The sequence below is a fragment of the Elephas maximus genome, chromosome 26 (assembly GCF_024166365.1).
Source record: "Elephas maximus indicus isolate mEleMax1 chromosome 26, mEleMax1 primary haplotype, whole genome shotgun sequence".
Taxonomy (NCBI): Eukaryota; Metazoa; Chordata; class Mammalia; order Proboscidea; family Elephantidae; genus Elephas; species Elephas maximus.
In genome coordinates, this window is record NC_064844.1 from 42,773,080 (window position 1) to 42,799,612 (window position 26,533).

The following is a 26,533-nucleotide window of genomic DNA, read 5'->3' on the forward strand; positions in this document are numbered from 1 at the left end:
AGAAGCCTTAATATAACAATGGGAATGGGAACGAGAAAGTTCTAAGTGCCAGAATTGCATTAACTGCTGAGCTACAGTATTTTCCAGCTCTAAGACACATTTTTTGACAATTTAACATCATTGAAATGGTAATATATCTCACAGTTGATAGCATCTTAATATCTCTGTTGGCCAGGCAGAATTGTGACATCGTTGTCATTGACACTTTCAAGTAAGATCAAGACAGGAGCAACATAAAAAACATGCAGAATGACTTGGCCAAAAAACCCCAAAGACCACAGCAGAGAACTCTTTTAAGAATTGCTTCATCATCAAACAGTTTTAATGGCTTAGAAGATAATGCTGTGTGGGAAAACATGAAAATAAATGACTAAAAATTGTGATTTTAAAGTGTCAGAAACAGAATTGAAATTTTAGGAATATTTTAACTATTTTTTCATCTATATTTTCTTCTTTAAGATGTATATGCAAGAATGATATGTAATTAAAAATATCTGTCATCATAACTCTAGAACTCTTTCAATAAATAAAAAAAAGTTCTAAATGATAAGAAAGCGCTGCATCATATAGTTGTGTTTTTTTTCTTTCTTAATGGCAAATGAAATGAGTATTTTATAATCTTAGATTTTTTTCAATCAGTCTAAACATCTGTTGTATCAAGGGTAGAAAGCGGAATATAACAGATTTCTTTGGAAATTATAGTGAATTATTTTTAAATATTCGTATTTATTCCATCTCAGGTCTTAAGGCATGTTGCCTGCTGTACCCCCTCCCCCCTTCAAGCCTTTTGTCTCTCCTGCTTCCTTCATCCCTGCAAAGGGCTGGAATTTGTTTTCCCAATTTCTGGCCTAGCGATTCATACACAACTTCAGAGTTCACTAAACAAATAATTATTGGGCATTTATTATCTCTTCTACTTCAAGCAGATTTCGATTACTCCAACAGCTACTTTCCAGTGTATTTCCTGGTATTCCTCCATTGTAAACTGCTACATGGCAATCCCTGATGAAGTGGATTTTTTGTGAAACAATGGTACAGGGGTAGCAGACATGAAAAATTGGAGGAACAGGAACTGAATTTTGAAAAATGAGAGGCTTACTACGTGGCAAAGGCACTGAACTGGACCTAGTAAGCAAAAAGGAATTCTACAAAGGCCCGAGATTTGAAAAGGGCTTGCGTGTTTAGAGAACTATAAGGAGTTTGGTAACGCTGAAGTTGAGAACGTTCAGCATGGGTTTTGCCGTTTTAAGCTGATGGAGAAAAGAAGTTTTCTGCCCCTTCTCCTTTGAAGTCCCTCTAAACAATAAGAATAAGCAACAGGAATGCAAACCCCATCTTCAAACAACCTAGAAGACAACTAGAACCCCAAATCACTAGAGATGAAAATACAAACCAGAAGAGGAAATGGTAAATGACTTGGCAGAGTAGAAGAGGAAGGGATACTGGCGGCAAGCACACCAATTCACCCCGAACAACCCAAAAAAGGCCTGGTTTGGAGGTACCAGGTACCACAGAACATGAGGTAGGGTAGAAGACTGAACATAGGGGCATTGTTTGAAAGTCTGCAAAGGGCAGTTAAGACCTTCTTGCTGCCCCCACAAAGTCAGAAAATCACCCCTTCCTCACACTGCTGAAACCCTGGTGGCGTAGTGGTTAAGAGCTATGGCTGCTAACCAAAAGGTCGGCAGTTTGAATCCACCAGGCATTCCTTGGAAACCATATGGGGCAGTTTACTCTGTCCTGTAGGGTTGCTATGAGTTGGAATTGACTTGATGGCAATGGGTTTGGTTTGTTTTTTTTTTTTTTTTCAGACTGCTGAAGACAGGAAGTTTATCTGATGGGTGAAAAAAAATGAACCAGAAAAGCACCAACCCCAAGAGCATCAGAGACAGAGTGTAGTGAGAGGATTGAAAATAGAGGAAAATTAAGTAAAAGCCTATATACTGAATAATGAGTGCACCAGCTCCCCTTCCCCTGCCCAGGTCTAGATTACTAGAAACCAGGCTTATTACCTCTAAATTCCAGCCTCCACTGTGGATTAAAGAATCCTTTTCTGGAGAAACAGAAATACCACGTAGCCACATGATTGCCTGATAGTGAGGCCTACTAATTGACATATGCCGCCCACAAATACAGAGCTTCCCCATAGATTTTCAGAGCCTCACTTTTATTTTAAAAACTTTACTGATGTATAAGGTACACACAATAAAAATGCATGTTTCACCATTGCTTTTAAACACCGTGCTGGAAGTTCTTGCCAAAGAAATAAAGCAAGAGAGATAGAAATAAAAGGTATCCACAACAGGAAAGAAGTAAAACTACCCATATTCACAGCTGACGTGATTCTATACATATATACATATATATACGTACATGTATGTATGTATGTATGTATATATAACCCCAAAGAACCCACAAGAAAGCTACTAGAGCTAATATACGAATTTAGCAAACTTTCAGGGTACAAGATCAACACACAAAAATCAATTGTGTTTCTATACACCAGCAATGAACAATCTGAAAAGAAAATTAAAAAAATAACTCCATTTACAATAATGCCTAAAGAAATAAAATATCTAGAAATAAATTTTAATAAATTTAATATCAAAAACTGTAAAATATTGCTGAAAGAAATTAAAGCCTAAATAAATGGAAAGACACCGCGTGTTTATGGCTTGGAGGACTTAATATTATTGTCTTAAAAGATGGCAATATTAACCAAAGTGACCTAAAGATTCAACACAATCTCTACAAAAATTTCAACAGCCTTTTTTTGCAGAAATGGAAAAGCTGATCCTCAAGTTTATATGGAATTGCAAGGGGCATCAAACAGCCAAAACGATCTTAGAAAAGAACAAAGTAAGAGGACTCATATTTCTGGCTTTTAAAATGTACTATAAAGCTTTTATAAAGCTACAGTAATCAAAGTGTGGTTCTGGTATAAGGACAGATGTATAGCCCAACGGAATAGAATTAAGAGTCCAGAAACAGATTCATAACATTTGTGGTCAACTGATTTTTGCCAAGCTCATTTAATAGGGAAAGAACTTTCTCTTCAACACATGGTACTAGGACAACTGGACCTCCAAACGCAAAAGAATGAAGTTGGACCCTTACCTCACACCATAAATGAACATAAACTCAAAATGGATCAATAACTTAAATATAAGAACTATAACCATAAAACTCTTAAGGAAAATGGGGGTAAAGCTTCAGCACCTTTTTTTAAATTTTTACAATCAGTGTTATTAAGGTATAATATACACAATTCGATCAACATAAACAGTTGCATATACTGAGAATTTACTGCTACCATCAATAATAGAACATGCCCATTACCCCTAAAAGATTCTCTTTGCCACTCTGCAGTGGATTATCTTCCATAGCCCCCAGGCCCAGGTGATCACCGAATTTCAACAAAATTGAATCATACATGCACTCTTTTGTGTCTGGCTTTTTACACTGAACATAATCATTTTGAGACTCACCTGCTGTGTTACGTCTATCAGTAGTTTGTTCTTTTTACTACCCAGTAATTTTTCTTTGGGGCAATGGTGGCTCCGTGGTAGGATTCTTATCTTCCACGCCAGATCAAGGTTCAATTCCTAGTCAATGTACCTCATGTACAGCCACCACCCATTTGTCAGCGGTGGTTTGCATGTTGCTATGATGCTGAACAGGTTTCAGTGCAGCTTCCAGAGTAAGATGGACCATGCTGTCTACTTCCAAAAACCAGCCAGAGAAATCCACAACTGACCAAAGGGATGGTGCAGAACCAGGCACTGTTTTGTTCTGCTGTGCATGGGGTTTAGGACCTTGTTTTTGACAATGGATTCTTAGGTATGATACCAAAAGCACAGGCAATAAAGGACAAAACAGATAAACTGGACTTTGTCAAAACTAAAAACTTTAGTACATCAAAAGATTTTATCAAGAAAGTGAAGAAACAACCTACAGAAGGGGAAAAAATATTCAGCAGCCATATTTCTGATAAAGGCTTAATATCCAGAATATATAAATAACTCCTCTACAATTCAATGACAAAAAAGACAAAAGAGGCAAACGACTTGCACAGACATTTCTTCAAAGAAGTCATACAAATGGCCAATATGCACATGATGAGATGTTCAATACTATTTTTCATTAGGAAAATGCAAATCAAAACCACAATGAGATACCACTTCACATTCACTAACATGGCTATTATCAGAAAAATGGAAAATAACATGTATCAGTGAGGATGTGGACAAACTGAAACCCTCATCCGTTGATGGCAGGAATGCAAAATGGTATAATTGCTTTGGAAAGTAGTTTGGCGATTCCTCAAAAAAGTTAAAACTAGAATTACCACCTCTCTCTCTCCATATACATATACATATACACATAAATACATATATATATATATATATATATATATATATATATATATATATATATATATATATACCTGCTGCCTTCAAGTTGATTCTGACTCATAGTGTCCCCATAGGACAGAGCAGAACTGCCCCGTTGTGTTTCCAAGGAGCAGCTGGTGGATTTGAACCACCGACCTTTTGGCTAGCAGCCACATAGCTCTTAACCACTATACCACCAGGGTTTCCAGAATTACCGTATGACCCAGCAGTTCCACTCCTAGGTATATACCCAAAAGAACTGAAATCAGGGATACAAACAGATACTTGTATACTAATGTTTACAGCAGCACTATTCACAACAGCCAAGAGGTAGAAACAACCAAGTGTCCATCAATAGATAATTGGATAAACAAAATGTGGTATATCCATACAATGAAATATTATTCAGCCATAAAAAGAAATTTAGTTCTGATGCATGCTACAAGGATGAAACTTGAAAACATCAGCTAAGTGAAATAAGTCAGACACAAAAGGCCTTTTTTTTAAATATAATTTTTATTCTGCTTTAAGTGAAAGTTTACAAATCAAGACAGTCTTTCACACAAAAATTTATATACACCTTGCTACACACTCCCAATTACTCTTCCCCTAATGAGACAGCCCGCTCCCTCCCTCCACTCTCTTTTTTTGTGTCCATTTCGCCAGCTTCTAACCCCCTCTACCCTTTCATCTCCCCTCCAGGCAGGAGATGCCAACATAGTCTCAAGTGTCCACCTGATCCAAGAAGCGCACTCCTCATCAGCATCCCTCTCCAACCCACTGTCCAGTCCAATCCATGTCTGAAGAGTTGTCTTTGGGAATGGTTCCTGTCCTGGGCCAACAGAAGGTCTGGGGACCATGACCACTGGGGTCCTTCTAGTCTCAGTCAGACCATAAAGTCTGGTCTTTTTATGAGAATTTGGGGTCTGCATCCCACTGCTCTCCTGCTCCCTCAGGGGTTCTCTGTTGTGTTCCCTGTCAGGGCAGTCATTGGTTGTAGCAGAGCACCATCTAGTTCTTCTGGTCTCAGGGTGATGTAGTCTCTGGTTTATGTGGCGTGGGCTCGTAATTACCTTGTGTCCTTGGTGTTCTTCATTCTCCTTTGATCCAGGTGGGTTGAGATTCATTGATGCATCTTAGATGGCCACTTGCTAGTGTTTAAGACCCCAGATGCCACTCTTCAAAGTGGGGTGCAGAATGTTTTCTTAATAGATTTTATTATGAAAGGACAAATATTTTATGATCCCACTTATATGAAATATCTAGAATAGGCAACCAAGCCAAACCAAACCCACTGCCGTTGAGACGATCCTGACTCATAGCGACCCTGTAGAACACAGCAGAACTGCCCCATAGACTTTCCACGGAGCGCTTGGTAGATTCGAACTGCCGAACTTTTGGTTAGCAGCTGTGGCATTTAACCACTATGCCACCAGGGTTTCCAAAATAGGCAAAGTCATAGAGAAAAAAGTTTATTTATGGTTACAAGGGTCTTTGGAGATGGTGAAATAGGGAGTTACTGCTTAAGGGGTATTGAGTTTCTGTTCGAGGTGATGATAAGCTTTTGGAAATAGATAGTGGTGATGGTCACCCAGCATGGAGAATGTAATTAATGTCACTGAATTGTACATTTAAAAATGGTTAAAATTGCAAATTTTTAAAATTATTCCACAATAAGATTATTTATGTATTAAGTGTACAGTTCAATGAGATTTGACAAGGCCCATGTAACCATCACCCTAAAAAAGGAGAACATTTCCATCACCCCGAAATTATCCCCATGCCCCTTCCCAATCAACCCACACACTCTCAATATCAGGGAATCGGGTTCTTAATAAAAATACTATAGATTAATTTTGCCAGTTCTACAACTTCATATGAATGTAATCATATAGTACAGGCACTTTTCTGTCTAGCTTCTCTCACTTGGCACAATGGTTTTGAGACTCATCCACATTTCTGCATGTATCAGTAGAATATTCCTTTTTATTGTTGAGTAGGTATTCTACTATATGAATATACCAAAATTTGTTTTATCTATTCATCAGTTGATGGCCATTTGGTTGTTTCTAGTTTGGGATATTGTGAATTAAAGGTGCTGTGAATATTCAAGTGAAAGTCTTTTTGTGGATATGTGTTCATTTCTCTTGGGTAACAAGCAATGGAATTACTGAGCCATGGTAAGTGTTTTACTTTATAAAAAACTGCAAAAAAAAGCATTTTATACTTTCACCAGCAACACCTGAGAGCTCTAGTGGCTCTATATCCTTGGGAATACTTGTCAGTTTCTTTAATTTTAGCCATTTTAATAGTCCCTGGATGGTGCAAACATGTTCAGCTGCTAACTGAAAGGGTGGAGATTCAAGTCTACCCAGAGATGCCTCAGAAGAAAGGCATGGTGATTTACTTCCGAAAAACCAGCCACTGTAAACCCTGTGGAGCACAGCTGTGCTCTGACACACACGGGGAAGCTAGAAGCTGCGAGCTGGAGCTGACTCAACAGCAGCTGCTTTTTGTGGGCGTGAAGTGGTATCTCACTGTGGCTTAAATGGCATCTCCCTGATGATTAATGACGTTAAATACTGTGAGTTGAAATAGACTTGATGGCACACAACAACAACTGGCAATTTGTATTATTTTCTTTTCTCAAGTGTCTTAAAATCTTTTGGGCTGCCCTTTGTTGTTGAGTTCTAAGGCTTTGTTACATATTTTAGATAAAGATATTATCTCCTGGACCGTACCTTCTCTATCCATTGTCTTAATGATGGGTTTTGAAAAGCGTGTTTCAGTTTTGACAAAATACAATTAATCATTTTTTTTTTATAGTTAATACATTAGTATCCTGTCTTAAAAAGACCTTTGCCTATTCCAAGTTCGTGAAGATTTTTCTCTTGAGCTTTTTTTTTTCCTTGTAGTTTTATTGTTTCAGTTTTTATGTTTAGGTTTATGATCCATTTGAATTAATTTTACATATGGTATGAAGTTGAGTTTGAAGATCATCCAGCATTACCTGTTGAAAAGGCTAACCTGTCCTCACTGAAGTATCATGGTACCTTTGCTGAAAAACAAATGACCATATAAATATAATATATATATATGGGTTTATTTCTGGATTCTCTATTTGTATGCCTGTAAAAAATATATATGCTAATACTATTCTGTCTTAACTACTGCTGCTTTACAGTAAGTCTTAACATAGTAATACGTATCTTTCAATTTTTTTTTCTCTTTTCCATAATTGTTTTGGCTATTCTAGATCCTCTGCATTTCCATTTAAGTACTGGAATCAGCTTGTCAATTTCCACAAAGAAAGCCTGCCAGGAAACTGAAATTCCACTGAATCTGAATCTCCATTTGGTGACAATGGAATGTTTAACAGTATCAAGTCTCCAATTCATGAACGTTGTATATTTCTCCATTTATTTAGACCCTCCTTAATTTCTTTTACAAATGTTTTGCACATTTTTCATTAAATTTATTCCCAAGTATTTAAATTTTTTTTTGATGCTAACATAAATGGTATTGCTTTAACATCATTTTCCACATTGTCTATTGCTAGTATATAGAAACGTTGTTGATTTATGTATATAGACCTTATAACTTGCCACCTTGCTAAATCCACTTATTAATTCCAATAGCTTTTTATTTTTGTAAATTCCTTGGGATTTTCTATGTAAACAATCATGTCATCTAAGAATAGTTTTACTTCTTCCTTTCCAATCATTACTGCCTTACTACCCTGGCTAGGATCTTCAGAATAATACTGAATAAAAATGGTGAGATCAGAAATTCTTGCCTTGTAGCTATCTTAATGGTAAAAGACTGAATGCTTTGTCTCCTAAGTATTATGACAGCTGTAGGTATTTTGTAGATTCCCTTCAGTAGACTAGAGAAAGTTCTCCTTCTAGTATGTTGAGAATTTAAGAATTAAAAAAAAAAAAATCATATATGGGTGTTTAATTTTGTCAAATGTTTCTTCTGTATCTACCGAGATGATATATAATTGGTATCCTTTATTCAGTTAATGTGGTGGAAAAGGGGTGAGAGAGAGCTAAAATTCATACTAGGCAAGACTTAGCATTTTAAATTAACTGGTAATTAATATACGCATTTAGAAATCTGGAGATTTAGCAAATAACAGAAGAAATAGCTATGAAAAAGGTGACAGTGGTTATTTCTGAGGTTGGGAGTGGAAACTATTATTCTGTTAAAAGCCATTTAGCATTATTTGACACTTTCAATATAAGACTATATTATTTGACAAAAAAATTTTAAAAATTAAAAATAAATTCAAATAGTTATGGAGATGAGGCTGGGACCTATTAGGCACCGGTTGTTGATGGGGTATTCAAAAATATTCCCCATGCAGCTGGATATACTAGTGTCTTATCTTAGTCATCTAGTGCTGCTATAACAGAAATACCACAAGTGGATGGCTTGAACAAAGAGAAGTTTATATCCTCACAATAAGGTAGGCTAAAAGTCCAAATTCAGGTCATCAGCTTCAGGGGAAGGCTTTCTCTGTCGGCCTTCTCATCAGTCTTCCCAGGGATAGGAGCTTCTCCACGCAGGGGCCCCAGGTCCAAAGGATGCACTCTGATCCCAGCACTGGTTTCTTGGTGGTATGATGTCCCCCCTCACTGCCTACTTCCCTTTCTTTTCATCTCTTGAGAGATAAAGGGTGGTGCTGGCCACACCCCAGGGAAACTCCCTGTACATTGGATCAGGGATGTGATCTGGGTAAGGGTATTATAATCCTGCCCTAATCCTCTTTAACATGAAATTACAATCACAAAATGGAAGCCCACCACACAATACTGGAAATCATGGCCTAACCAAGTTGACAAATATTTTGGGGGGACACAAGTCAATCCATGACAGCTGGAGAACAGAGATAGAAGATGAAGATAAAGATTTGGGAGTAAGCACCAGATAAAGGTTTTAACGCCAGGGGAGTGGATGAGACTCAGCAGGCACAGGGCAAGAAAAGAGTCGAGGGCAAAATGCTACGAAAGGCTGGCATGTATGGGCTGAAGGAGAAGGATGCAAGGGAGAAGACAGAGAATGAGTTTTCAAAGGACAAGAGAACAAGCCACATATGTTACAGAAGTCAAGGGAGGAGAGTGTTTCATTTTTCCTATATCCTGAATTTCAAAAATTTTATGTATCAACAAACATTAGAGTTATACTTTGCTTTTATAGGTGTCTCTCCCTAATGTTCTTCCTAATTTTATGAAGAAAATCAGTTAATAAAACCTTAAGCAACACAAACGTAATACTGGAAAATACAGAACGGTGTTACACGTATTTTTTATGTTGTTATTTATGTGTTTCACTTCAGGAAACATCTGGAGCAGAGAGAACAAGGTGAAGAACTTCCACTGCTTATCTCAGCTGATGAAAGAGTTCAAGAAGAAAATGATCAACATGATCAGAAAAGCAAGAGAGAACTGACTGAATATCCATGCCACTTAGATGGGACATCTAAAGAATAAGAAATGGAAGACACTGCATAAAAGTGTGTTGAAAATGGTTTAGTTAACAGAGTACACAAGGTGTTATGATTCAGAAGTAATGAATCATTTAGAAATAATACAACTATTACTTTGCCTGGAAAATACAGGCAATCTTTGGTGGATGAGTCAGTATGGAAACTGATTCCAAGAAAACAGTTTAGAGGATACAAAAACATGTATCATAGAACTGCTTACGAGATTCTTTTTTTTTAAAAAAAGAGAGACCTCAGATATCTTATTTGTTGTGTCCACTTCAAAAATAGTTGAGAAAATAAATTAGGAAATCTCTTATGAGGGAATATCTTCTGATTCTAAAAGAAATTGTATACATGAGTATGAAAGAACAATTAATGCTTTAGGCTTAGGGCTATCTCAATGAGACTAAAAGTATAATAAGAAATCTCAACAACAGGCCTAATCTGAGCACGTGGGAATTAGGAAGTGCTTACAAACTTACTTTTCTTTTCACTCCAGTGGAGAAACAGAAAATGTGGCTGAGAGGAAAAGCACCAGGTGGGCAGTCAGGAGTCCCTGGTTCCAGCTTCTGTTTCTGCACTGACCAGCTCAGTAACTTGGCCAAGTCACTTCTCTAACTGGGATTTCATCTTCTTTTCTGAAAAAAGAGGGAGAGAGATTATTTTGGGGTTTAGGGTACAAGAGACAAGTTTGTTTGTTTTTTTTTTTGTTCAAACTAGGAAAAAGCAACATTTTACATGAGAGCTATTTTGTATTATTTGATGTAAGAAGCATAATAAGCTGGTATAGTGGTTAAGAGCTCAGCTGCTAACCAAAAGGTCCACAGTTAGAATCCAACAGCTGCTACTTGGAAACTCTATGCTCTGTCCTATAGGGTAGCTACGAGTCGGAATTGACTCAACAGCAATGGTTTTTTTTGGCTTATTAATTTTTAATGCACGTAATTTGCAAACCTAGTGATTTCCCTAGAAACTGGTTCTGAAAGAAAAATTGCAGGTTTGAGCTTCTACCATTTTATAATTTTATTAAAATTCTCTATCATATATTTCAAAATACCAACAAAAGTTGTTTCTGTCCAGCTGGTGGTATTTTTAAGTTACTGTATTCCATAGCGTTTTCTTTTTTTGAGGTCTTTTCCTAATTTTGGAGGCAATCATATAAAATTTAGAACACATTCTATAGGTAAAAAATAATTTGGAGTTTGTCGTTGTTGTTAGGTGCCACTGAGTCGGTTCTGACTCATAGTGACCCTATGTACAACAGAACAAAACACTGTTCAATCCTGTGCCATCCTCACAATCGTTTTTATGTTTGAGTCCATTGTTGCAGCCACTGTGTCAATCCACCTCATTGAGGGTTTTTCTCTTTTTCGCTAACCCTCTACTTTACCAAGCATGATGTCTTTCCCCAAGGACTGGTCCCTCCTGAAAATGTCCATAGTAGCTGAGACGAAGTCTCACCATCCTTGCTTCTAAGGAGCACTCTGGCCGCATTTCTTCCAAGTCAGATTTGTTCGTTCTTCTGGTAGTCCATGTTCAATATTCTTCGCTAACACTGTAATTCAAAGCATCAATTCTTCTTTGGTCTCACTTATTCATTGTCCAGCTTTTGCACGCATATGAGGCAACTGAAAATACCATGGCTTGGGTCAGGTGCACCTTAGTCCTCAGGGTGACACCTTTGCTTTTCAACACCTTAAAAAGTCTTTTGGAGCACATCTGTCTAAGGCAATATGTCATTTGATTTCTTGACTGCTGCTTCCATGGACGTTCACTGTGGATTTTCTCCGTTTATCAAGATGTTGCTTATTGGTCCAGCTGTGAGGATTTTTGTTTTCTTTATGTTGATGTGTAGTTCATACTGAAGGCTGCAGTCTCTGATCTTCACCAGTAAGTGCTTCAAGTCCTCTTCACTTTCAGCAAGTGAGGCTGTGTTATCTGCGTAACACAGGTTGTTAGTGACTCTTCCTCCAATCCTGTTGCCCCATTCTTCTTCATATACTCCAGCTTCTCGGATTATTTGCTCAGCATACAGATTAATAAATGTGATGAAAGGGTACGAACCTGACACACACCTTACCTGATTTTAAACCACGAAGCACCCCCTTGTTCTGTGTACAGGTTATCTATGTACAGGTTCCTCACGAGCACGACCAAGTGTTCTGGAATTCCCATTCTTCACGATGTTATCCATAATTTGTTATAATCCTCACAGTCGAATGCCTTTGCATAGTCAATAAAATACAAGTAAACATCTTTCTGGTATTCTCTGCTTTCAGACAAGATTCATCTCATATCAGCAATGAAATCTCCTTGTCCTATGCCCTCTTCTGAATCCATCTTGAATTTCTGACAGTTCCCTGTGGGTCTACTGCTGCAGCCACTTTTGAATGATCTTCAGCAAAATTTTACTTCTGTGTGCTATTAATGATATTTTTTCCATAATTTCTGCATTCTGTTGGATCACCTTTCTTTGGAATGGGCACAGATGTGGATCTCTTCCTGTCAGTTGGCCAGGGAGCTGTCTTCCAAATTTCTTGGCATAGATCAATGAACACTTCTTGAGCTGCATCCATTTGTTGAAACATCTCAAAAACATATATACTTTATAACACAGTTTAATAAACATCTGAATGCCGTTACAGACCAGGAACTCTTCCAGACAGAAGAAACTAAAACAAATTCTGTAGTTCCTTCCTCAAGCAGTTAACAGTCTGAGTGGGTAGAGAAGGAAGATGCCTAGCCTTTAGGTCAAAGAGGCATCCTGGAGAGGGGACTACCAAGCCCAGTTCTGGGGAACAGGAGAAACAGTTGGCCACAGGAAGAAAGGGAAAATGCCTTGCAGGTAGAGGAATGCCATGGGGACAATGCAGGAAACAGTATGGGATTTGTAGAGAGCTAAAGGTTGGCAGTTTGAACCCACTCAGGGGCACCTCACAAGACAGGCTGGGTGACCAGCTTCCCAAAGGTAACAGTCTTGAAAACCCTATGTAGCAGTTCTGCTCTGCACACATAGGGTCGCCATTAGTTGGAACTGACTCCATGGCAACTGACAACAACAACAACCAGGAGTTTGGAACTATTCAAGTGTCAAATTTAAAGAAAGACTTCCAGGAGCAAAAGCAGAAGAAGCAACACAGCGTCAGAGAGCCTCTGAGGGGTTTCAGTCTGGGGATGATATCGTCAGGTTTACCCTGTAGGCATACCACGCTGCTAGCACTATGGAAGACAGAGTTAGGTAAGCGAACTGAAGCCAGGTGGACCAGAGGGAAGGCCACTGCAAAGTCCAGAAGAGAATCAGCAAGGCTATAATTTGAGGCAGTTGAGAGGCTTAAGTGACTAGCCTATGATTACAAAACTGTGACCTGGATCTGAACATAAGTCTTTTTGTCGTTAAATCCCGTGCTTTTCTACATCCCTGTACAAGCACAAATTTTGGCCCAAATTGACAACAGATCTTAAAAGTCATTTTTATGAAGTAAATTCTGAGCATGTTTTTAAAAAAGATTTTACTCATTAACGTATATTAACTACCCAAAATGTTCAGAGCATTATAGAAAACAAGTAAGGCTCCTGTCTTGTAGGAACTTATAGGATAAAAGGAATGAGACAAAAAAGATCAACCCATTGAAGAGGTACAGTATTTTCTGAGCCACTCCTGGGCCCTGATGGAGATCACATTCTATTGGCAATTACTTGTAGAACATAATTTCAACATTCTCATTTCCTTCCCTGACCAGTTCACTTAGACAAAAGTGAGCAGAGAGGCTCTTCAGAGGCAAATGGGCGAATATGGAAGATGACCATGAACCTGGGGTCAAAGGAATAGAAGGATAAGGTCTGGGGAAAATTTGCTTGAATGGGACAGTAAGAAAAGGGCAGTGAAAAATCTTGGATAGCAGTGGACTGGGGAACAGCTTGGAGTTGTCTTTAAAGCAGTTTGGATTTGACAACCCAAAGCTGTAGCTTTAAAAAATAGAAACAAACAAAAAAACACAGCTTTAATCTTTATAAAAGTAATGACTTCGGAAATAAAACATGCTTGCTACAAAGAAACAGAAATATAAAAAGGAAAACAAAGATCACATCTAGAGATGTAGCAACATAAACACTTTTGTGAATGTCCATTTTTAGCTGTAAACATAAACATACAGAGATGGGGATTTGTGTGTGTGTGTACATACATACAGATCAAGAGGCAGCTGTTCAAAGAGAAAGCTGAAATGCCGTGTGGCTTAAAGTCAGGAAAGGTGTGTATCAAGGTTGTATCCTTTTCACCATACTTATTCAATCTGTGTGGTGAGCAAATAATCTGAGAAGCTGGGCTATATGAAGAAGAATGTGGTATCAGGATTGGAGGAAGGTTCACTAACAACCTGTGATATGCAGATGATACAACCTTGCTTGCTGGAGGTAAAGACGACTTGAGGCACTTACTGGTGAAGATCAAAGACTACAGCCTTCAGTATGGACTGCATTTTAACATAAGGAAAACAAAAAATCCTCACAATTGGACCAATAAGCAATATCATGGTAAAAGGAGAAAATATTGAAATCTTCAAGGATTTCATTTTACTTGGATCCACAATAAATGCCCACGGAAGCAGCAGTCAAGAAATCAAATGATGAGACCTACATAAATGGAAAAACATACCACATCATGGACAGGTAGACACAACATTGTGAAAATGTCTATTCTTACCAAAGCAATCTAAAAATACTATGCAATCCTGATCCAAATACCAACAGAACTCTTTAATGAGATGGAAAAAATAATCATTAACTTTATATGGAAAGGAAAGAGGCCCCGGATAAGTAAAGCACTATTGAACAAAAAGAATAAAGTAGAAGGACTCATATTATCTGTCCTCAGAACCTACTATACAGCTACAGCAGTCAAAACAGCCTGGTTGGTACTCATACAATGACAGACCAATGGAACAGAACTGACCAATGGAACAGAATCAAGAACCCAGATGTAAATCCATTCACCTACAGTCACCTGATCTTCAACAAAGGCCCAAAACCCATTTAATGGGAAAAAGGCAGTCTTTTAACAAATGATGCTGGGTAAAACTGGATGTCCATCTGTGAAAAAATGAAACAGGACCCATACCTCACACCATACACAAAAACTAATTCAAAATTAATCAAAGACCTAAATATAACACTCAAAACCATAAAGATCATAGAAGAAAAAACAGGGTCAACGTTAGAGACCCTAATACATGGTATAAGCAGAATATAAACCACAACTAACAATACACGGATACCAGAAGATAAGCAAGATTACTGGGATCTTCTAAAAGTTAAACATTTCTGCTCATCAAAAGACTACCAAAAGAGTAAAAAAGAGAACCTACAAGCTGAGAAAAAAATTTTGGCTCCGACAAAAGTCTAATCTCTAAAATCTATAGGAAAATCTAACACCTCTAACAACAGAAAGTCAAATAATCTAATTAAAAAATGGGGAAAGGATATGAAGAGACACTTCACCAAAGAAGACTTTCAAACAGCTAACAAACACATGAGGAAATGCTCAAGATCACTAGCCATCAAAGAAATGCAAATCAAAACCATCTCACTCCAACATTATTGGCATGAATCAAAAAAAAAAAAAAAAAAAAACACAGAAAATAAACATTGGAGAGGCTGTGGGGAGCCTGGAACTCTTATGCACTGCTGGTGGGAAGGCAAAATGATACAACCATTTTGGAAAACCATATGCTGCTTCCTCAAAAAGCTAGCAACAGAAATACCATATGATCCAGCAATTTCACTCCTAGGAATATCCTAGAGAAATAAGAGCTGTCACACAAACAGACACATGCACACCCATGTTTACTGCAGGGCTATTCACAACTGCAAAAAGATACAAATAACCTAAGTGCCATCAACAGATGAATGGGTAAACAAACAATGGTATATATACACAAGGGACTACTACATAACAATAAAGAACAATGATGAATCTTTGAAACATCTCACAACATGGATGAATCTGCAGGCCATTATGCTGAGTGTAATAAGTCAGTCACAAAAGGACAAATTTGTATGAGACCACTATTATAAAAATTCATGAAAATGTTTATGTATAGAAACAGTCTTTGATGGTTCCTAGCGAGGGGAGGGTTGGGGAGGGAAAAACACTAACTAGATAATAGATACACGGTAACTTTGGTGAAAGGTAAGACAGTACATAATTCTGGGGAAGTCAGCAGAGAAAATAAATGTTGGAGAGGCTGTGGGGAACTTGGAACTCTTAGGCACTGCAAGGTCATGTAAGATTCACAGACACATCCAAACTCCCTGAGGAACTGAATTACTGGGCTGAGGACCATGGTCTTGGGGGACATCTAGCTCAACTGGCATATCATAGTTTATAAAGAAAATGTCCTACATTCTACTTTGGTAAGTAGCATCTAGGATCTTAAAAGCTTGTGAGTGACCATCTAAGATACCTCACTGGTCCCACCCCATCCAGAGCAAGGGAGAATGAAGAAAACCAAAGACACAAGGGAAAGATTATTCCAAAGGACTAAGGAACCACAACTACCACAGCCTGTACCGGACTGAGTCCAGCACAACTAGGTGGTGCCTGGCTACCGCCACTGACTGCTCTTATAGAGATGGCAATAAAGGGTCCCAAAGAGAGCCGCAGAAAAATGTAGAATAAAATTCTAACTCACAAAAAAAGATCAGACTTTGGTCTGACAGAGACTGGAGAATCTCCAAGAGTATGGCTCCTGGACATTCTTTTAACTGAAATCAGTCCCAAGATTCACGCTTCAGAGAAAGATTAGACAGGTCCATAAAACAGAACGAGACTAAATGGGCACACCAGCTCAGGGGCAGAGACGAGAAGGCAGGAGAGGACAGAAAAGCTGGTAACAGGGGACCCAAGGTGGAGAGGGGGAAAGTGCTGACACGTTGTGGGGTTGGCAACCAGGGTCACAAAACAGTATGTGTATTGTTTAATGAGAAACTAATCTGCTCTGTAAACCCTCAACTAAAGTACGAAAAAAAAAATCAAATGATATATTGCATTGGACAAATCTACTGCAAAAGATCTCTTTAAAGTGTTAAAAAGCAAAGATGTCTCTCTGAGGACTAAGGTACGCTTGACCCAAGGCATGATATTTTGCATCGTTCATATGCATGCGTAGACAATGATTAAGGAAGACTGAGGAAGAACTGATGCCTTTGGATTACGGTGTTGGTGAAGAATACTGAATATACCATGGACTGCTGGAAGAACGAACAAATCTCTCTTGGAAGAAATACAGCCAGAATGTTTCCTAGAAGGATGACAAGACTTTGTTTCACGTACTCTGGCCATGTTATCAGGAGGGACCAGTCCCTGGAGAAGGACATCATGCTTGGTAAACTAGACCGTCAGCAAAAGAGGAAGATCCTCAACGAGAAGGATTAACACAACAGCTGCAATAATGGGCTCAAACATAGCAACAGTTGTGAAGATGGTGCAAGGCCGGGCAGTGTTTTGTTCTGTTGTACATAAGGATACTGTGAGTCATCGGAACTGACTTGTTGGCACTTAACAACACAACAACAACAAATACATACACACACATATACACACGTACACAGGAAATTAAATCATAATTTATTATCCGTTTTTCCACTTACTATAAGCTCTTTTCCATGAATATAAAAATGTACATCAAATATCTAATATACATCATGTGGATATATCAAATTTACTTATTCAGTTTTCAAAGGAATGCTAGGCTGTATGATAAGCAAGGTGGGGAAAGGAAGCAAGCAGCAAAGAAATTATAAAACTGGCCTTAGCCATGGCAGCATTTTGGATATTCTAACTGTGGAAGGAGGTAAGGCATATACGGAAGCACATGAGACTTTAGGGCCCCAGACATAAGATGAATAGTGGCTGAATCTGGGATTCTTTGTGGACAAAGAAGAATTTCCAAAAGGGAAACAAAAAAAGACTACAACCCAACACACACAAAAAATGAAGTAATTTCAAATCTTCATAAATGCAGGACAGACAATCAAGGGGAGCACTCAGACAACTAAAATCAGTGGCTGGGCTGCCAGAGAAAAAACAAGTGCCGATCTAATTATTTAGCTTTCCAAGGACATGACAGGGGTTCCCCGAAGAGTGCTCTAACAGCGCACTGTGCCTTTTTCATGAGATGCTAGGTGGCCTTAAGACTTCAAGTATTCTCTCTGGGCCTCAGTTTCCCCAAGTGTTTGGACAGGCTCTACAGGTTTACAAACTACTTGTCAGAGTTTCCTTGGAAGCTGTCAATATTAGGAATTTCCCACTGCAACTAGAATAGCTCTGCTTTTGTCTGTTTTATATAATGAATCTCAAAAAAAAAAAAAAACAGTTCCTATGGAATTTTCTTGCCCAAAATATTTAACTTAAATCTAATCAAGCTTTTAGATCTAACTCCGTATTAGAGAAAATACAAGGGATAGAGAAAAATTTAAGTAATAGGGTAAACAGAGATATTTACAATGTGGATCATTCTTTAAGGCAACTGGTCTGGTCTTTTCAATCACTATCACGGGAGAAAAAGTCTATGTGTGTGTTGGGAGGGTGCAGGGGAAAATACAGAAGTAACACCAGATACAAAGGCTCTGAGGTGTGAGCACGTCTCGAATGTTTTAGGAAATATGAGAAGGCCGGTGTGGCTGGAGTGGAACAAGTGCATGAACAGTAGGAGGTAGAGAAGTAATGGGGCAGAAATGAAGGGGGAGGGGATGAGTGGATGTAGGAATCATTTAGAATCCTGTGGGTCATATGAAGGATTCTGGCTTTTACTGAGATGGGAAGCTATTGAAGAGTTTTGAGCAGAGAGATGACAGGATCTGACTTAAATTTTAACAAGGTCATTCCGGCTGTTATGATGAGAATAGACTACAGGGAACGATAGTTGAAGCGCAGAGGCCAGCTGGGGGACGAGTAGAGTAATCCAGGCAGAAGATGACACTGGTTTGGGCCAGGTGGCAGCATGCGAAGGGTGAGAAGTGGTCAGATTCTAGGTATACTTTGAAAGTAGACCCAATGGACAGATGTGTTCGTTTTGTGGAAAACAGGGAGATCAAAGATGAATTTAAGGTTTTTTTCTTTTTTTGGCTGGAGCAACTAGAAGAAGAGAACTGACATTAATTAAGATTGGAAAGACTGTAGGAAAAACAGATTTGTTGGTGAAGGAGGGGGTGGTGGTGGCAAATAAGGTCAGTAGTTCAGTTTTGGACACATTAACTTCTGTGATTTCTATTAGACATTCAGGTAGTAATGTCCAGAAGTTAGTTGGAGAATTAAGCCCTGAGTTTAGGGGACGCATCTGGGCTTACAGAAATTTGGGATTCACATTTAAAGCCATGAGACTGGATCAGATCACCAAAGGAGGGAATACAGAAAGTTGAGACATCCAAGGACTGAGCCCTGGACACTCAAACATGCAGCTGCAGTGCTATACAATACACCTTTCTGCAACGCTGAAAAATTTGTATATCTGTGCCTTTCAATAAGTAGCCACTGCTCACACGTGGCTATTGAGCACTTAAAATATGGATAATACAACTAAATAATTGATAATGATTAATTATTGATAGTGGCTGCAGTACTAGACAGCAAAGATCTAGAGTATGGGGAAGTGAAGAGGAATCAGCAGAGAAGACTGAGAAGAAGTGGCTAGAGAGAGGTAGCAGGAACCACAGAAGAGGCAGGAATTGTGAGAAAATTCTGAATGAATCTCTCATGTCTCTGTACATACTGCAAGGAACGTACTGATTGCCCTCTGTCCTGACTATAATTTCAAAAATGTTTATATAGTGAACAGTCTTGGAAGACCTGATAGTGTCTCCTTTCGGAACAAAGGGTTACTGTCCAATATAACAAAGATAATGTTTTCTTCTGGAATGGGGCAGGCATGCTTATTTACCCATCATAAAAGATTTGGGTTCCCTAAGATCAGGTTTGCTTTCCAATAACACAACCCACCTGGTCCTCTTCACATTGCCCTGGGAGAATCAGGGCTTAGAGAACAGTAAAAAAAAATACTGACATTCTGGCAACAGCTACTACAGTAAGTAATAAACTGTCTTTTATCTCTGATACAGAAGTCTCATGTCTTCTACCAGTATTCAAGAACCTGTGGCAGGCTATCATGTTAGCTTACAAATAGGGTAAAATCTCAGATTATTCATAGTTCTTGACAAGTATCCCAGAAGCCAAGTAAACAAAGTGTCCCAAAGGGAAGAGTGTGACCAACTCTGCTCCTGAATATTAAGTCAGGTCAAGTGCCGAGAAATGACAGATGTGGCCCTCACTGGTAACTGATAAGAACAGTTTTAGTGGAATATAGGAGCAGGTATCTGACTGACTTAAGTTCAAGAAAGAATGGGAAAAGGAAAATTAGCAACAGAATGTAGAAAACTCTTTTAAGAAGTTTTGGTGTGAAGTTTAAATGAAATAAGTCAATAAAGGGGAAAGCAGAGCCAAGGAGAGTTATTTCTAAGACAGGAGAAAGAAAAGCATATTTTCATGCATAACAGTGATTTAGAAGAGAGGAGGAAATTTATGAAACAAGAGAAAAAACTGCAGAAGCACTGAGGTAACCAGGAAACCTACTGGTGTCAACTCCAACTCATGGTGACCCCATGTGTGTCAGAGTACAACTGTGCTCCATATGGTTTTCAATGGCTGATTTTTTGAAAATCGATTGCCAGGCCTTTCTTTTGAGGGGCCCCAAGGGGCTAAGTGTGTTAACCATTGGTACTACCCAGGGACTCCAAAGTTTGTTCTTTTAAAATAACAGCAGAGAAACCAGAGTATATGGGTACCACTGCAGGTAGTGGGAAGATGTAGGACTGGAAGGTTGTCAAAACCCTCTTCTGATTCACTTTTCTCAGTGAAATAGGAAGCAAGGTCAGCAGTTGAAAGTGAAGAGTGGAGAGAAGATAATGAATGTGTGATGAGCTTGAAGACACAAAATAGCCATTTAGGAGAGGAAACTGAGAGAAAGTAACTGGGGAAATCTAGTGTGACTGTCAGTCGTTGAAGGTCACTTCAGGTTATGATCATTAATTTAATGTAAGTTCAGTGGCATGGAGTAGGTAAAGAATTAGATTTAATCAGCATTGTAGTTTAGGTAGGCAAAGTTGCTGAAGTGAGAGAGAGAGAGGCAAATGAATTGAAAATGTATGCGACGGAGAGATTATACTAACTGATAATGAATGGAATCTAAGCCTCTACCCTTCATTATCTCCTAAAACCCCAGCTTTTCCACCATGCCCTGTGGAGCTCAGAAATCATCATCAGCAAAATCCCGATATCATCCTTGGCCTCTTCTCTGATGCTTTCTTCAACTTTCTTTATCTTCTTTTTCTGACCGAAACTGCGCTCTCTATTGAGGGTGCTGCTTTCCCTGCAGCATTCTTAGATGACACTTTTCCACACCCCTCACAACATGAGGCCTGGTAGGTGTCCTTTTTTGTTTCTCACTGCTACTTCCAGACATTCTCCTGCCATCCTCCCACAAAATCCACTGCTTTGAGCCACACATCATCAGACTCCACCACCCACTACCCTTCCTTATTGCAGTCATTTAAGTCTCCCTTTCATCCCTTGAAGATTTTAGCTTCTGGCTCATTGTTACTCCAACACTATTTCTGTCACAGTTCCTGCTGATTTCAACATCCAAACAGATGATCCATCTGATATCCTGGCCTCTTAAGTTTCTGGACTTTTTCTCTACAACACTGATCTTGTTCTCTACCCTGTCTCAGTGACCTTCTCTCATGGTCATACCCTATGCCTTTAGAACATCTAAGAGTATGTTTTAATAACCACATACATAAAAAACCTATTGCTGTTGAGTTGATACTGACTCATAGCAACCCTGTAGGACAGGGAACTGCCCCATAGGGTTTCGGAGGCTGTAATCCTTATAGAAGCAGACTGCCACATCCTTCTCCCGTGGAGTGGCTGGTGGGTTCAAATTGCTGACTTTTCAGTTAGCAGCCTAGGGCTTTAACCACTGTGCCAGCAAGGCTCCACATATATGGAGGAGCATAACTTACCTCCCCAGAATTAACCAGTGAGTTCAGAGTAAGACTACCCCTACACAGGCCCCCACTGGCAGGACTGTGGGAATGGTGATGCATTGAGCACAAGACTACCCTCTGTAGAACCTCATTCTACTACCAACAGATAACAAAACATAGCAAGAGGTGGAGAACCAGGCATGCTTTCTCTTTGCCCTCTCTTATCTTGGTGGAGAGAAAGGCAGAGAGGCATGCTACTATGTTGACCCTTCTTGTACTAGGTTGTCAAAAGGAAGATTTATATAACACCACTGTTTTAAAAATATTTACATATGCCAAGCATTGTGTTGAACATTTAAATGCATTTCTAATTTAATTCTTACGCTAACACTGAGGTTAATGTTATTTCACAAACAAGGAAACTGAGGCTGAGAGAAGTTAAAGAACTTGCTCAAACTACATACTCAGAAAGTGAAATAATTGTGATTTGAGTCTAGGTTCCCCTGACGTCAAAGTTCCTCTGACCTATACCATGCTCAGATTAAGGGAAAAGGAGATGGGGTAGTCAGTCCCTGAGTTTCTGCCATAATCCCAGATTTTTCAACTTCTAGGGGAGGAATTGTCTCAAGATCTTAGTAAGCATAAGAAAAAGAAGAAAGGAAGGAAGGGAGGGAAAGAGGGAGAGAAGACACAAAATCTGTAGAACATTGAGTCATTGCAGTAACCTGGATAAAAAGAACAAAAAGGTTTAAAAAAAACAACCAATTTTATTTTTCAGAAAGCTTGAAAACTGAATAAGTTATTAGAGAGTGATGAAACTGGGTGTAGTGATACATAAAATAGTCACATAAAAGAAAATCATAATAAAGTTAATGAAGTAAAATTTAAAGGTAGGCTATTAAAAACCCATGAATAAAGTTAAATGCTACCTAACTGAACTTCAGACCATAAGTACATTACCACACCTTATAAGTATAAAAAATTATACAGAAATCTGCTTCTGTGAAGACTGTAGCCAAGAAAACATGGTGGTGCCATGAATTGAAACCAACTCAACAACAATAAGTTTGGTATTTTTGGTTTCTGACTATATCTTGGGCAAGGTCTTCTCACAGGTAATTAGTTGATTTCTGCTCTGATCCAGCTAACCTCTGTGCTTGCCCACTGGAAGAGCATGTGAAGCACTCTTGGTGGTCTACAATTTTAGGCAAAATGTAAGGGCTCAAGAGTAGTAGGTAATTAAACAAAACCACTCACAGGATACCCATATGAATCACAATCTCTAATGGGGCTCTCAGGCCATAATTTTTGCAGTGATATTTCTGCAGGGAAGTTCTCATTCAATATTACGATGGGGTGTGGATGTGTGTGTGACATCACACAGGAAAGCAGAGCTGAGAACAAGGTTCAACTTCAAGAAGCCAAAGGGAAGACATGATGGAGGTCCAAACCAAAAGGCCAGAAGCAGGTAGGGAGACTGGGCAAGAGCCAGAAATATGAGGAGAGTTGAGAATAAACTATAATAGAACAAGTGAGATAAAAACTGCAAGAATTTATCTGTTATTAATTGCCCAGTTTATAAACAGACAACCTGGTAGCTCAGCGCACACACAATTAGAGTACCTTATTGGGGCAACTGAACTTTTTATAGGAATCTTATTAGGTGTTCGGCAGCCCATAAGAGTGGAATGGCTACCTGCCATATTTTCAGGCCATGCCCAGGATATAAACTTCCTCAGCAAGGCCTGCCAACCCTACTGCAAAATATCACTCAATTTCGATCACCGCATCTACTGCTAGAATCCTGGACCAAATCATCATGCTCTCCTGGGCTGTCATGGCCTCCTTACTGGTTTCCCTGCTTCCACTCTTATTTTCTACTGCTCATTCTCCAAACAGCACAACCACAGTAATGCAAGTCACAGCAAATCACTCACCTATTTAAAATGCTCCAATGGCTACCCACTACAATTTGAATAAAATCTAAACTTCGCTATCAAGGCCTAAAATAGCTCCAGAATATGCCTACCAACTCCTTGACCTTATCTTTTACTACATTCCCCTGCCTCTTTTAAGTTCCTCACACAGCCTCTTCCTTTCCCTTGACCAAGTCTCCATCTCTACCCCATCATCCAGTTTACTATCTTTACAGCACTTATCAGTACTTAGAGTTGTTTTTTTATAGTTTACACATTTACTGTCTTTATCCCTGCAACAGAATGTACACTGAAGGAAGGCAAAGATCTTGTTCACCACTGTATCCTAACACCAGAAGCGTACCTATCATACAAGCACTAAATAAAGGAAGGTAAGGAGGGAGACAACTTTCCTAACATACCATCATTTCTGTTTCCTTGGCCAACATCTACACTAGGAACAAATGTCACCCTCGTAACCAGTTTAAGGAGGAACTGACTGATCTATCTAGGGTAAAGTGGCCCTGCAGGCCATTTCTCGTAACTGCTCAGGCTTAATTTTGCATTTTACCTAGTGCAAAGGCTTAGCAAATGCTTTGGACCTAAGACCAGCACCTCTGGCCTCCATTCCAAATGCGTTACTACTGACAGGCAAAGTACATTAGACATTAGAGCTGTGAAACCCAGCACTGCATCTCAACCCACACAAACACACGCTGACAAAGCCTGGCAACAAGGGGCTCAATTATGCTTCTACTATAGCTGGGCAAATTATTTTTATACCAAAAAACCCAACCAAACCTGCTGCCATCAAGTCGATTCCGACTCATAGCGACCCTATAAACGTCCACTATTAAAAACACATACATGGCCCACCAGTAAGGAGAACAGTACATCGCCCTGATCTCCAAACTTCTTAGCTAGCCTATGTCCAAATCTACGGAGAAGCGGAGCAAGATGGTGAAGCGAGTGGATGTTCCCATTTAGTCCCCCAGGAATTAACTCACTGAACAACAAATAAAAACAAGCACAGACTGAGATCTCAGAACTCCAGACAACAGGTGAGGCACTGGAGAGTTGGAGTTAGTCCATAAGCGGGGAGAGGAGCAACGGGGTTGGTACAGAAGCCAGGAGATCCTAACTGTTAACGCTGCGAGTGCTCGTTCATTGCTGTCATTTTGGGACGGGGCTGGGTAATACCCTAAATAGGAAACACACAAAAAAAACCTAATTTGAGGAAGCTCTAGCATGATTATTTTTTAAGGTGGCACAAACTGGCTGTAGGGGTATGCAGGCCATGCAACTGGGAGGTGGTTAAGGGAGACTGTGATGCTGGGTGACGGTATTGTTGCATCCTACTGAGGACTGAGATGGATGGATGCTAGGACCAGGAGGAACTGCCATGGTAACAGGGCGAGGGGAATACTTCAGACTGACAGAGCGGCACAGAGAGACAATCAGCCCACAGTGGGGCACCATGGGTGAACCTGTGTGGGGCACCTGTAAAAGACACAGAGAGCCTTCATCACAGCAAGTCGAGCCCCACCACTAACGTCAGCATCTGCAACCATCTAATCACCCCCTCCTGTGCATGCGTGCAGAACTCCAGGGAGCAAGCATCCAGAGCTTCTGAATCGACACTAAAAAAAAAAATCTAAGAATAAGAGTGCTATCTACTGGTTCTCAGGAGAAGATACCAAGCCCACTGCTGCTAGGACATTCTGACTCATAGCAAACCTGTGGGCTGAGGGGAGCTGTCCTGTGGGGTTTCCAGGACCGTGAATATTTGTGAAAGTGGTCTGCCACACCTTTCTCTCACGGAGTGGCTGGTGCGTAGAGGCCCTGGCCTTTTGGTTGGCAGTCCGGGGCTTGTTCTCTGTGCCACCAGGGTGCACAACTGGAAGATTTTCCCACAATAAAGAGAACACAAAATTTAAAGCAATAATAACAATAATAACAAAATGGTCCAAGTTCAGCAAAAGATAGTAAAACATACAAAATCCCCAGGGAAGAAGGAACAATCAAAAAGCAAAACACAAAGAAGAGGAAATCTCTCCTATAGAGACCAGAGTAAAAAAAGAATTGATAAATTTCAGGCTATGGTGCTAATTATATTTAAAGAAACCAAAAAGCACACAGAAAACAAATGAGTGGAGACGAGGAGGCAAATGGAGGAACAAAATGAGAGATTTAACAAGGAAACTGAAAACATAAACGAAGAAACAAAAAGAACTATTGGAAGTGAAGAATAAAATACCTGAATTAGAAAAAACAAGAGAAACAACAACAGAATCGAACACACAGAAGAAGGAGTAAGTGAACCAGAAGACAAAAAAATTGAATTATTCACATCTCAAGAGAAGTAAGAGAAAAGAACAAAGAAAGTATTACTCAAGAGAGTACTCCAAAAGGAAAGGCTAGGGCATTAAGAAATAAGTACAAAGTAAACACTGAATATAGGTTGTATATTGATGTTAATGGAGACACACCAACAGATACAGGAGAAGGAGAATAACATCGGGAATAGATTTATTATGTTAAGGTTGTATGTTAACTGCTGTTCATATATTAAACACTGATGTAATTTTAAGTTGTATAATCTAACATATGGATAACCACTGAGAAATCACTAAGAAGGAACAATCAGAAGACAAGAAGGAACATAACAAAAGGGCTCATCACAAGAAAGCACC

The 26,533-nt window shown here is 39.2% G+C and overlaps 1 protein-coding gene across 2 annotated transcripts in view; it reads right to left on the reverse strand.

The window, feature by feature from the left end:
* The window catches only part of PPP2R3A (protein phosphatase 2 regulatory subunit B''alpha), a 281,206-nt gene that overhangs the window by 197,098 nt on the left and 57,575 nt on the right, over positions 1-26,533 (reverse strand). For both annotated transcript variants that reach the window (XM_049870478.1, XM_049870479.1), the window contains exon 2: positions 10,368-10,523. The gene's annotated coding sequence lies outside the window, so the exon portion shown is untranslated. The remainder of the gene's footprint in view (positions 1-10,367; positions 10,524-26,533) is intronic.